The sequence below is a fragment of the Ostrinia furnacalis genome, unplaced genomic scaffold (assembly GCF_004193835.3).
Source record: "Ostrinia furnacalis isolate ACB-3 unplaced genomic scaffold, ASM419383v2 OfSCF4936, whole genome shotgun sequence".
Lineage (NCBI taxonomy): Eukaryota > Metazoa > Arthropoda > Insecta > Lepidoptera > Crambidae > Ostrinia > Ostrinia furnacalis.
Genome location: NW_021135175.1, coordinates 578,810 through 590,642, shown reverse-complemented (window position 1 = coordinate 590,642; position 11,833 = coordinate 578,810). Strand labels below are relative to the sequence as shown.

The window sequence follows — 11,833 nt, the reverse complement described above, 5'->3', positions numbered from 1 at the left end:
CACGTGCCAATATTAATAGATTTGTAGTTACAGGTTAAAAATAAATTTCAATTTTAAATCAATACAAGAAAGTTCTTGAAAACTGTTCCCGTGGCCGCTGAATCCAATTACTTTCGTTGCTTTGTGTCACGCATCAATACCTGCGTACAGCAAATAGAAATAAATTACGACACGACGCGATTAGCCGTGGTTACACGTAAGAGGTTATGTTAAAACGGCGGGGGTCGAAGCGCTCTAGCATTCCTTAAGGAGTGATATGACAGCTCAGAGTCATCTCAAAGGATTAGGGTCTCGGGAAGCGGTCGCTCAGGTTTCGACAGAGATACGGCGGCCAGTGGTGGGGTGGTGCTCGAGACATTACGCGTTCCGCCGCGAGAGAGAACGCTCCGCAACGCCGCGCCCGCGCACTCAACCGCTTTCGAACAGTACATTCGATTTTCAAATTTTAAAATGCTCCCGAACACAGTGAGGTGAAAAACAGTTCGTGTGAGTGAACCGTGATAGATCAGTGAACGAATAGTGAAGGATACATTTTAGCGGAACAACCCTGTAGTAATCCAAGGTAATTTTCGCCTATTTGTTATTTTGGCTGATCGTTACTGTTGCAACAACGAGGGCTTATTGCAAGGTGCATTTTGCAGCCCCAATTTCAACATACGTCGCTGGCCATCGTAGACTTTCACAGTTTCGTTAGATTCTATTTTTAAGAACGTGCGGATGTTTTCGCGAGAGGTGCGGATAAAAAGTTTGTTTTTTATTTTGTAAGAAAGTAATTTTTGTTAGTTGCAAAGTTAAGTCTGAGCAATTCCTTGTACACTATATTGTTATTGTAAATACAATGAATCATTTTCATTTAATCATCGTTCGTGTATGGAATACTTAATTCATTTTCACCACTGCGAGTTTTGCACGGTTCTGTGCTAGATTCGAGTTCATTGTGAAGTTAAGTTTCTACGCATTACCAAGTTTAAATACGGTATTTAAAAATATTTTCATGTTTATTTGCATATTTTAGACACCTTTCAATACTTTTGACTAATTTATGTCGCAACATAAACGCGTTAACATAGCATACTTTGTACTCGTATTAATCAGTACTTTCATTTTTATTGCATGCAATGAAAACTCATTGCACTTTATTACCCTTCTCTAGATCTTGCGAAATACGCAATTATGTACTTTGATTCCTTTAAGAAAGTAGGTATAATAATACCACAATAAGTTACAACTTGTCTTTCGTAGAAAACAACAATAAGACAATGGTAGAGTCTAACACAATAATTATTACTTGTCAGTTTTTGAAATATTTACTTTAAGTGATTTAACCCAAAATTGCCAAAAGCCGCGGCAATTTTGACCCAAAATCGCCAAAAAGTCGCGGCAATTTTGACCCAAAATAGCCGTGCCCTACATCAATGTTTGCAACCGGTCACCGCTGCGTAAGCGCTCGCTTGATGTAAGAGCTAGCTTAAGTTGATGCAACATAAGGAACCGCACTATCACTTATTAGAGAAGATGAAATGCCGATTTATTCGTGCTCAAGGATACCGATTGCTTTATGAAAGTTAAAATTCTACGTGAGTGGTTTTGGTGAATTGATACTCGTAATACACAAGAACCGTAACATGTAATGCTTCAAATTAAATTCAATCTTAAAAGCAAAGTTTCAAACTTTGATGGATTTAATTTCTTGAGTCATCATAGACTAAGATCGGTTATTGAGCAAAGATCTAAATGTGACGTGGGACATGACGTATAAGCGCCCTGGAAAAGGCGTAAGTACTGAATAAAAGCTTTGACTTTGTCTATAGATACTTGGATACAAGGATTCATAATCATTTTATAGAACTACTTAGAAAAGTAGAGTAGTAGAAACACTATGGAGAACTAGGCTGCCAGTGACAATAAAAAAATAGAGAACTCTACACTATACAGAACTACCAGTGATGATAAATAGTTTTACTTCGAAGTAGGCAGTAGTTTAAGTTATTGCCCCTAGATGCTCTTACAAAACCATAGTAATTACCACCACAAGACTAGACAGATTATCTTGATTATCTTTGACTTAAATAAATAAGACTTTCTCATAATTAGGCATGATCATATTAAACTTTACTTAGGTGTGAAAACTCATAATAAAACTTATCTGTCTACTTTTAAAACAAACAATGTACACTTATGATAAGACAAAAGCTCATGCACTTTAAATGCAATCACCGTACTGGTGATTGCATTTTAAGTATCTTAAAATAAACCTTGTTTGTATAGCATTTTGGTTCAATTTGGTAGAAAGTAGTCATAGCTATTAATACTTTTAAAAAAGTTTGATGTATTCTTGAAATAAGTGGTAATTCGATTAACATTTTTGATCTCAATTGAAAGTGAACTTAAGAAACCTTCTAAAAAGTTTACAAACTTCTGCCCTTTAAATTTCAAATTGAAATAAAACAAATCAATGATAAAAAAAACAATTCAATGGTACAAGGTGCTTTATTAAGAACATAAAATCCGATTTAGTTTTCATGTCAAGAGCAGATTGGTGTAATGAAAAAGTCTAGACCGTGTCATTATTTTAGCTAACACTTCATGCTTCGTTATTAAGTATAGTTTTCTATTTTAAACGTTCATTCATTGAACTTTCCTTGAAACCTAAGATTCAGTGAACAAATAGTATTTAGACAGAGAATCTGTAGAATATTTTCTTCCAAACTCATTGCTGATCTCCTGTGAACTCTGGCTCAATAATAGATACTTTTACATACCATGAGTCAAATGGGAATTGAACATGATCGTACTTAAAAACCTAAATTCCAGAGCTATGGACAATAATTAAAAGAATATCAATATACAATTTGTGCTATATAATTTGTGAAATCTCAATTGTAATCTGTTTTGCGTCTTTAATAAATAAAATATAAATACATATAAAAAATATGTAAAACAGTTCTAAGCTTTTCGCAATTTAGAAACATGTAATGCAGTAATTAGTAATGAAATATCGAATATGGAATCCAATGATTAGTACTAATTAAATAACAAAAGACTATAGCAATCGGGCAAATACATCACAAAGTCATAAGTTTAGTTAATTAATTATTCCAAAACACATGTGTAACTAGGTAATTTGTTTAAGATAATGAGCAATCGATGTTTATTATAAACGATACAATATTGTGTTTCCACGCTTTTGTATGCACTTGCGATAGAACGTTCTGTATGCACGTGTTTATAAATTTTCATAGAGCGAAAGCAGCTGCATTCCGAGTGCATCGGTATTGCGTGGTAGGGTTGATACATGATGATTGTTAAAAAAAATTGACGTAACTTAACTATCGTTTATTTTACAAAAAATGTAGTAACTTTTTGTGCAAATAAACGATGACTAAGTTTTATTTTTAACCGACTTAATAATAGGAGGTTTTCCATTCGAATGTAATATGTTTATTCACCGTAAAACCGAGAAATAGAACCAGGTACTTACATTGATAATTGTATTGCATGTAAGAGTTTTTTGTTGCAAAATAGCAAGTAACCTGCAAGACACAACTGCATAGATCCCACAGCATATTTAGCTTGATCTGCCGTTTTTCTTACGAGTACTTAGCATAACATATCTTGAGATGCGTATAGGCAATAAAGCAGTACCTAGCTGTCTAGCACTGTTTCAACAAAACCAATCGGTATTATGAAATCTACTGCCTACGGTTACAGTTAAATTCATAGGCCAACCACTGCTTTATCGGATATCTATTACCAGAGGCACAATGAAAATCGGTTGAAATCTTAGGCTTTATTTACTTAAGAAACTTTTGATTTGAACGAAATCTACTTTTCACATACGAATGAAGTTATGTAGGAATTACTCCCAACGGTAACAGTAAAAATAAGCCAAACTAAACCATGCTGTCCCATTAAAACCAAACCTATGTTTATCTTTAGTAGACAACCCTAGTTAGTACGCAATCTTCACGTAATGACGTATCATTTTGCTCTGAATGACGCGTCTCCATAGAAAGTAGGCGATACGTGCGAACCCTGGGAGAGTATACGAGTGCACCACACTCATAGAGTACAATTATTAGCTTTCAATAATCTTCTCTTAATATTATCTGTTCTGTGGTAAAAGCAAGCAATTAAACCTCGAGATGAGAAAGTTACTTTAAGTGGATGATAAGGAAAGGAAAATAGTTAACTGAAGTTATTGTTATAGCCATAACAGATTTTAATTATTAAAGAAAATTATTGTTGTAGCCTAAACATGTAGATTAAAGTGAAATGCGTATTTAAAAGAACTTTTTATGCAGGAAAAACTAAATTGTAAAAGTCACTGTTAAAATAATAGATATGTTAATTTAGAAATAACTGGTTAAAAATAAAATGATCATGACGTAAAAATGTCATACAATCTCATAACATGTTAAGAAATCTTAAAATAATAGAAGAGTCAGTCATAATGAACTAAAAATGTGCAGTTAAAAGAATCTATGTAACTAATTTGGAAACACCTTTACTTTTTCTTATCATAAGTCACAACCTGTGTGATTGAACCTGTACGTGAGACAATCCTTATCACCAAAAGCAACTCCTACGCATATACAGGGTGTTAGGTAAATGGGTATATGAGCCGACACTAGCCCATGTTAACATGGTCATATAAATGGTATGGTGAAGTCAGGAAATTGATATCTTCATTTTAATTTTCATACAAATCGGATTTTATAAAATTTATTTTGTATGAAAATTAAAAATATTAAAATGATGATATCAAATTTCTAACTTCACCATACCATTTATATGACCATGTTAACATGGGCTAGTGTCGGCTCATATACCCATTTACCTAACACCCTGTATAAAGCTTACAACAACAAAGCGTTCAAAAGAGTTAGTTCAAACAAAACTATGAGCCCCGCAGCGCCACAGGTAGGCACGACTGAACCTGCTGTTATCTTCGTACCACCAGGAGATTGTATTTTTGAGACTTTCCCGATAAAAAAGATGATTTTATTATCCATTTTAAGTTCATAATTTGATCTAATATTAGGCACCTTTAAAACCTAGACAAAATAGAGTTCGACTTTAAAACTAATTAATTGTATAACAGTCATTATTACTATAAAGCCTAAGTATGTATCTATGTTTGTAAGGATTAAACGCTGCTGGAGGATGGGCTGGGGTCTTGTGGTCTTGTAGTCCAATGCTAAAAACCCTTTTACCAAAAGAAATTATATCTTTCTTCATCCCACACATTATCGATCCCACATAAATATGAATTCGAGTCAAAAATCACGTCAGCGTTAAAAACCAGAATGCCCTATTCTAGGCATAAATCCTGGCCACCATACAATCGTAGCGAAGACATAAATAAAATTGGCGCTTTGTACGCCACAATGGTGGTCCGTAATGCCCGCAGTGACGTCTGCGCGCGCATTGTGCCCGCCCATAAATCTGTGCTGTTAAAAATTTAGTGCCGTGAAGTCACTTTCAATAATAGCTCCAAGGAATGCATTTGTTATGATTCCTTACAGTTAGATGTTACAAAATAGAAATAAGTTTGTCTTTTTTCTATGTCCTTGAATACTGAAAAACACCCTCAAGGAGGACAGACGACCTTCAAAGTGAAGGCACGGATTTAAGCGGCTACCAACCGGACAATCTGGAAATCATTGGGTTAAGCCTATGTCCAGCAGACCCAGCAGTGGACGTCCTGTTGCTGAAATAATGATGATGATGATAAACAAAACGTTAGCCTTTAGTTATAGACTACTGAGATACGAAACATACCTATCTATAAAAATGTTACGAAAGCACAGCGGTGCAGCAACGAACACTAACAATACAACTGCAATAATTTTTAGTTCTATATTTATCGCAAGAGTGCTTTTCTTTCATCAATAAATCAAGAAATCACCTTATCTATCACATATATTTGATTTATTGTTTCAATTTTGTTCTTAGCAACAAAATTCAGTAGTACAAAATTTCACATTCCCAATCCTGTTGCTCCCAACAATTTAGAGGGGACGAATCAAATCACAAACCTAAATAGCAGTTGGCACCTGCTGCAACAAGCCTCGATTTTTTACACTTTGATAAAAAATCTAAGCCTTGGGGATTCCCTTTATCTAAGATGTCTCTATTGTAATTGGCGTCTACCTGTAAAGGTCCTCTTTTTCGTTTTGACTATAGTCAGTTGTAACACGTGGTGTTACCTGAGCGAAAGATAGTTTCTTTTAAAGTTTCCAACCGAAACTAATAAAGATGTAAGTTATCGTATAAATTACTCGTCTGTTTAAAATACATGTATACAACGTACATTACTTAAGTAGAGTCATAATATTGTTATAGTGATGGATGTTGCATAAGGTCTAATAATAAGTAATTTAGACTGGATTAAAATATTACGGAAGAATTTTTTTTATGCATGACAAGTCAGGTATTTGACCGCAATCGCACCTGGTGTTATGTGAATTTCACAAATAAAATAAAATATTACATATTCCTAAAATAGAGTCCGATTTTAAATGCTTATTTTTTTGACATCTCTACACCACAAAAATACTTGTGAGACCCCCACAGAATCAAAATCCTCCTAAATAACCCAGATTTTAGCAACCAGATGTGTCATCTAAAACCAATCCGCTTCAGTGGCATTGGATCAAGCAGGTGGCTCCATGGAATTATTTACAGCACCACTTGGCGTACAGGTCACGTAGTTTTACGTAACGCCAACGTATGACGCGCCCCCTTAAGGCGGACTGACGAAAACCTTTTCACAATAACACTTATTATTAATAATACATTGCTTGAGTTACTGCTATTTGTCACTGTGCCCTAGATGACTTCGATCACAATTTTCATCTATAACTATAAAAGCGAAAGGTCACTGACTAACCTGACTCACTGACTCATCACGAAACCTCAGAAACTAGTGCTAGGAGCCTCAAATTTTGCATTGAGGTTCCTTTTAGAACGTAGGTGGTCACTAAGACGGGATTTTGCAAAATTCAACCCTTAAGGGTGTAAAACGGGGTCCACGCGTACAAAGTTGCGGGCGGCCGCTTGCAGTACATATTCATGAAAAGAGTTTGACAGAGTTAGGAACAGTTGTAGTTATGAAATGCGATTTTTTGATAGAGTCGAAGAAGCACAGAAAAGCCTAAATTTAGAGCATTATTATGTACTATGTAGTAAGTGATGACGTAGCTTCATTTTAATACCACTAAACTCTCTTCTTTTTTGCGTTGACCTTCATTATTTTCCTGAAATATACCTATTATTATAAGTTTACAGACACAAGTTAGTTTTGTTACTACCTATTGATACTTATGTTTATTTTAGCTTCCTGCTTTTTGTTGCATAGAAATTCACGTTTTTGCCTGAAATATTTTTTTCTTAAGACATTAAATATTATTTCTGAAACACCGTATGACTACTGAAATATCAACCTTGAATTATGTCTNTAAAAATCAGAGTTTAGGTAATTTGTTTAAGATAATGAGCAATCGATGTTTATTATAAACGATACAATATTGTGTTTCCACGCTTTTGTATGCACTTGCGATAGAACGTTATGTATGCACGTGTTTATAAATTTTCATAGAGCGAAAGCAGCTGCATTCCGAGTGCATCGGTATTGCGTGGTAGGGTTGATACATGATGATTGTTAAAAAAAATTGACGTAACTTAACTATCGTTTATTTTATAAAAAATGTAGTAACTTTTTGTGCAAATAAACGATGACTAAGTTTTATTTTTAACTGAATTAATAAAGGAGGTTTTCTATTCGAATGTAATATTATGTTTATTCACCGTAAAACCGAGAAATAGAACCAGGTACTTACATTGATAATTGTATTGCATGTAAGAGTTTTTTTGTTGCAAAATAGCAAGTAACCTGCAAGACACAACTGCATAGATCCCACAGCATATTTAGCTTGATCTGCCGTTTTTTTTTACTAGTATGTACTTACATAACATATTGTAGGTATTTGGGGTGCATATAGGCAATAAGGCAATGCCCAGCTGTCTAGCACTGTTTCAACAAAACCAATCGGTATTATGAAATCTACTGCCTACGGTTACAGTTAAATTCATAGGCCAACCACTGCTTTATCGGATATCTATTACCAGAGGCACAATGAAAATCGGTTGAAATCTAAGGCGTTATTTACTTAAGAAACTTTAGATTTGAACAAAATCTACTTTTCACATACGAATGAAGTTATGTAGGAATTACTCCCAACGGTAACAGTAAAAATAAGCCAAACTAAACCATGCTGTCCCATTAAAACCAAACCTATGTTTATCTTTAGTAGACAACCCTAGTTAGTACGCAATCTTCACGTAATGACGTATCATTTTGCTCTGAATGACGCGTCTCCATAGAAAGTAGGCGATACGTGCGAACCCTGGGAGAGTATACGAGTGCACCCCACTCATAGAGTACAATTATTAGCTTTCGATAATCTTCTCTTAATATTATCTGTTCTGTGGTAAAAGCAAGCAATTAAACCTCGAGATGAGAAAGTTACTTTATGTGGATGATAAGGAAAGGAAAATAGTTAACTGAAGTTATTGTTATAGCCATAATAGATTTTAATTATTAAAGAAAATTATTGTTGTAGCCTAGTGAAATGCGTATTTAAAAGAACTTTTTATGCAGGAAAAACTAAATTGTAAAAGTCTCTGTTAAAATAATAGATAAAATATGTTAATTTAGAAATAACTGGTTAAAAATTAAAAGGATCATGACGTAAAAAATCATACAATCTCATAACATGTTAAGAAATCTTAAAATAATAGAAGTGTCAGTCATAATGAACTAAAAATGTGCAGTTAGAAGAAACTAGGTTACTAATTTGAAAACAACTTTACTTTTTCTTATCATAAGTCACAACCTGTGTGATTGAACCTGTACGTGAGACAATCCTTATCACCAAAAGCAACTCCTACGCATATACAGGGTGTTAGGTAAATGGGTATATGAGCCGACACTAGCCCATGTTAACATGGTCATATAAATGGTATGGTGAAGTCAGGAAATTGATATCTTCATTTTAATTATTTTAATTTTCATACAAATCGGATTTTATAAAATTTATTTTGTATGAAAATTAAAAATATTAAAATGATGATATCAAATTTCTAACTTCACCATACCATTTATATGACCATGTTAACATGGGCTAGTGTCGGCTCATATACCCATTTACCTAACACCCTGTATAAAGCTTACAACAACAAAGCGTTCAAAAGAGTTAGTTCAAACAAAACTATGAGCCCCGCAGCGCCACAGGTAGGCACTGAACCTGCTATTATCTTCGTACAACCAAGTGTTTGTATTTTTGAGACTTTCCCGATAATAAAAGATAATTTTATAGTTCATAATTTGATCTAATATTAGGTACCTACCTTTAAATCCTAGACAAAATAGAGTTCGACTTTCCAACTAAATTTAACAGTCATTACTATAATAAAGCCTACGCTATGCTTTATTTAGGCTGAGTTGCACCACCTAACTTTGACCGTAACTATGACGATAACCGGTGTTTTTTGTATGGATTTTGACAGATTTTTGACGTTTGTCAAAGTTAAAGTAACCCAGCCTTAATGTATCTATTTTTATTTGTAAGAGTTAAACGCTGCCGGGGGGTGGGCTGGGGTCTTGAGTCCAATGCTAAAAACCCTTTTACCAAAAGAAATTAAATCTTTCTTCATCCCACACATTATCGATCCCACATAAATATGAATTCGAGTCAAAAATCACGTCAGCGTTAAAAACCTGAATATACCTTTTTCTAGGCATAAATCCTGGCCACCATACAATCGTAGCGAAGACATAAATAAAATTGGCGCTTTGTGCGCCACAATGGTGGTCCGTAATGCCCGCAGTGACGTCTGCGCGCGCATTGTGCCCGCCCATAATTCTGTGCTGTTAAAAATTTAGTGCCGTGAAGTCACTTTCAATAATAGCTCCAAGGAATGCATTTGTTATGATTCCTTACAGTTAGATGTTATAAAATAGAAATAAGTTTGTCTTTGTACTATGTCCTTGAATACTGAAAAACACCCTCAAGGAGGACAGACGACCTTCAAAGGGCACGGATTTAAGCGGCTACCAACCGGACAAACTGGAAATCATTGGGTTAAGCCTATGTCCAGCAGTGGACGTCCTGTTGCTGAAATAATGATGATGATGATAAACAAAACGTTAGCCTTTAGTAATAGACTACTGAGATATGAAACGTACGTACATACTAACATATTAAGAAGGCACAGCAGTGCAGCACCGAACACTGCAGTACAACTGCAATATTTTTTTAGTTCTATATTTATCACAAGAATGCCTTTCTTTCATCAAGAAATCACCTTATCATCAGATATACCTATTTGATTTATTATTTCAATTTTGTTGATAGCAATGAAATTCAGTTGTACAGAATTTCACATTACCAATCCTGTTGCTCCCAACAATTTAGAGGGGATGAAAATCAAACCACAAACCTAAATCGCAGTTGGCACCTGCTGCAACAAACCTCGATTTTTTACATTTTGATAAAAAATCTAAGCCTCGGGGATTCCCTTTCTCTAAAATGTCTCTATTGTGCTGGCGTCTACCTGAAATGGTTGCCTTTTTACGTTTTGACTATAGTCAATTGTAACACGTGGTGTTACCTGAGCGAAAGATAGTTTCTTTTAAAATTTTCAACCGAAACTAATAAAGATGTAAGTTATCGTATTAAATTACTCGTCTGTTTAAAATACATGTAGTTGTAGGTATACAACGTACATTACTTAAGTAGAGTCATAATATTGTTATAGTGATGGATGTTGCATAAGGTCTAATAATAAGTAATTTAGACTGGATTAAAATGTTACGGAAGAATTTTTTTATGCATGACAAGTCAGGTATTTGACCGCAATCGTACCTGGTGTTAAGTGAATTTCACAAATAAAATAAAATATTACATAATTATTCCTAAAATAGAGTCCGATTTTAAATGCTTATTTTTTTGACATCTCTACACCACAAAAATACTTGTGAGACCCCCACAGAATCAAAATCCTCCCAGATTTTAGCAACCAGATGTGTCATCTAAAACCAATCTGCTTCAGTGGCAGTGGATCAAGCAGGTGGCTCCATGGAATTATTTACAGCACCACTTGGCGTACAGGTCACGTAGTTTTACGTAACGCCAACGTATGACGCGCCCCCTTAAGGCGGACTGACGAAAACCTTTTCACAATAATACTTATTATTAATAATACATCGCTTGAGTTACTGCTATTTGTCACTGTGCCCTAGATGACTTGGATCACAATTTTCATCTATATCTATAAAAGGTCACTGAATGACTGACTCACTTACTTATTACGAAATCTCAGAAACTACAAGTGCTAGGAGTCTCTTTTGCATGGTGGTTCCTTTTAGAACGTAGGACGAGATTTTGCAAAATTCAACCCTTATGGGGGTAAAACGGGGTCCACGCGTACGAAGTTGCTGGCGGCCGCTAGTAGTAGGTACCTACATAAATGAAAAGAGTTTGACAGAGTTTGGAACAGTTGTAGTTATGGAAGGCGACTTTATGATAGATTAGAAGAAGCACAGAAAAGCCTTAATTTAAACTTAAAGCATTATGTACTATGTAGTAAGTGATGACGTAGCATCATTTTAATACCACTAAACTCTCTTCTTTTTTGCGTTGACCTTCAGTATTTTCCTGAAATATACCTATTATTATAAGTTTACAGACACAAGTTAGTTTTGTTACTACCTATTGATACTTATGTTTATTTTAACTTCCTGCTTTTTGTTGCATAGAAATTCACG

General features: G+C 34.7%; 1 protein-coding gene across 1 annotated transcript in view; it reads left to right on the top strand.

Moving 5' to 3' along the window:
- Window positions 1–335: 335 nt before the first annotated feature.
- The window catches only part of Ptr (patched domain-containing protein), a 58,012-nt gene continuing 46,514 nt past the window's right edge, over window positions 336–11,833 (top strand). Inside the window, exon 1 of the mRNA XM_028314992.1 lies at window positions 336–562. The gene's annotated coding sequence lies outside the window, so the exon portion shown is untranslated. The remainder of the gene's footprint in view (window positions 563–11,833) is intronic.